A 2500-nucleotide genomic window follows, 5' to 3' on the forward strand; every position below is an offset into this window, starting at 1 on the left:
TTGGCATGCCATGCCCAAGTTGTGGCCTACACCAAGCCATTCAAGCCATGCCTTGCCTTGCCTTGCCTTGGCATTGCGCATCATCCAAGGCATTCCGAGTAAGTGAGGCTAGGCGAGGCTAAGGATGGCTTGCCTCGCCTTGCCTTGGCATGCCGTGCCCATGATGTGGCCTTGACCAAGCCATGCGTTGCCTTCGCCTTGGCATGCTGTGGCCTTGCCTTGCCTTTCCTCGCCATGCGATGCATTCCGACAAAGTGATGCAAAGCGGAAGCCTACCATGGCGTAAAAATGTCGACAGAATTTTTCGACATTTGAATAATGGGGTTTGACAAGGTTTGAAAAATTCAATAAAAATGGTAGGCTTGAATGTCGACAAAGTGACGCGAAGCGGAAGCCTACCATGGCGTAAAAATGTCGACAGAATTTTTCGGACCTTGTCCTGCCATGGGCTGCGCGCAGCATGCCGGCAGTAGCCTGCGCGCAGCATGCCGGCAGCCTGTGCGCAGCGTGCGCGCTGCTCAGCCTGTCGACAGAAATTTTCGAAACTTGTCCTGCCATGCGCGCGCGCAGCGTGCGCGCAGCATGCCGGCAGCGTGTGCGCAGCGTGCGCGCTTGGGAGCCTGGCCGCAGAATTTTTCGAAACTTGCAATGCCATGCGCGCGCACAGCTTGCGCGCAGCGTGCGCACAGCATGCCGGCAGCGTGCGCGCAGCATGCCGGCAGCGTGTGCGCAGCGTGCGCGCTTGGGAGCCTGTCGACAGAATTTTTCGAAACTTGCCATGCCATGCGCGCGCACAGCTTGCGCGCAGCGTGTGCACAGCATGCCGGCAGCGTGCGCACAGCATGCCGGCAGCGTGTGCGCAGCGTGCGCGCTTGGCAGCCTGTCGACAGAATTTTTCGAAACTTGCCATGCCATGCGCGCGCACAGCTTGCGCGCAGCGTGTGCACAGCATGGCGGCAGCGTGCGCACAACATGTCGGCAGCGTGCGCGCTCGGGAGCCTGTCGACAGAATTTTTCGAAACTTGCCATGCCATGCGCGCGCACAGCTTGCGCGCAGCGTGCTGATTCTGTCGACAGCGAGGCTAGCGAAACTTCTCCTGCCATGGCGTGCGCGCAGCGTGCTGACTCTGTCGACAGTGAGGCTAGCGAAATTTGTCTTGCCATGGCGTGCGCGCAGCTTGCGCATTCGGTCGACAGTGAGGCTAGCGAAACTTGTCCTGCCGTGGCCTGCGCGCAGCCTGCGCGCAGCATGCGCGCAGCATGTGCGCAGCATGCCGGCAGCCTAGTTCCAGATTTTTTCAAATGTCGACAGAATTTTTCAAACCTTGTCAAACCCCATTTTTATTGAAATTTCCTCGCACAATAAGCTCCCCATAAGTAGTCTATGATTTTTAGTACCTTCTCCAAGTTACAAAACTAAAAAATTCCTCCCGGATTTGTTTTAATGATTTTTTCAATTTTACGACTTCTAAAAATAATAAAAAATACTTCCCGACTTCAAATATTTATGAAACTTTTTCCCATCAGAGATTGCATGTTTCTTAGTATCCCTGCAAAAAATCACGTCCAAATACCTTGTATTGAATTATTTAGAGCCCATTATGACTCCTCGCGCATAGGTGATGTCTCTTCCTGTCAAAGGGCTAAATGCATAAAATGCTATATAGGGGGGTGTGTGTTGCCTGCATATGCATGGCAGCCCATGCCCTCCTAGCTGCAGCCCCCTTCCCCCACGCCACACCCATGTCATGTTGCCTCGATATGTTGCCTCGATATGTTGCCTCGGTATTATGGGTTTGGTGTCGGGGTCGGGGGGCTGCCACCCATGGCGGTGGTGGCCGGAATCCGGCCGCCGCCACCACGCCGCCGCCATGGGTGAGGGGGAAAAAAAAAGGCGTGGAAAGTTGCGAAATGGGGTTGTCTAGGCTTTTTTTTGGCATGGAAGAGCATGGAGTGCTAGGAACTCCTTCTCAAATGCGCGGGCATGTCGACCACAACCTCATTTCGCAACAACAACCACCCGTGTGGGGTGGCGGTGGGTGGATAGTCGCGGATTGGGGCTTGCCAAGCCAATGTTTTCAAAAAAATTCATCAAAATTAAAAACAAATGTTTTGTTGCCTTCGGATTTGTGGGCGAGCGGTGAGTCGGAGTGGAGCCGGTAAAGTTTAACCTCGGTGTGCACGGTTGTTTTTAGAAACTCAATCCAATGCCGGGGACGTTGAAAGTGACGCTCTTATGAGTTGCAAACCCGCAAGATTTAAAGAACCTTTTCAAAAAAAATTCAAACCAACAAGATTTAAAAACAGAAATTTTCATCAAAATGAAAAACAAATGTTTTGTTGCCTTCGGACTAGTGGGCGAGCGGCGAGTCGGAGCGGAGCCGGTAAAGTTTAACCTCGGTGTGCACGGTTGTTTTTAGAAACTCAATCCAATACCGGGGACGTTGAAAGTGATGCTCTTATGAGTTGCAAACCCACTAGATTTAAAGAACCTTTTCAA

This window comes from Prunus avium, unplaced genomic scaffold (assembly GCF_965620075.1).
Source record: "Prunus avium unplaced genomic scaffold, drPruAviu1.hap1.1 HAP1_SCAFFOLD_58, whole genome shotgun sequence".
NCBI lineage: Eukaryota > Viridiplantae > Streptophyta > Magnoliopsida > Rosales > Rosaceae > Prunus > Prunus avium.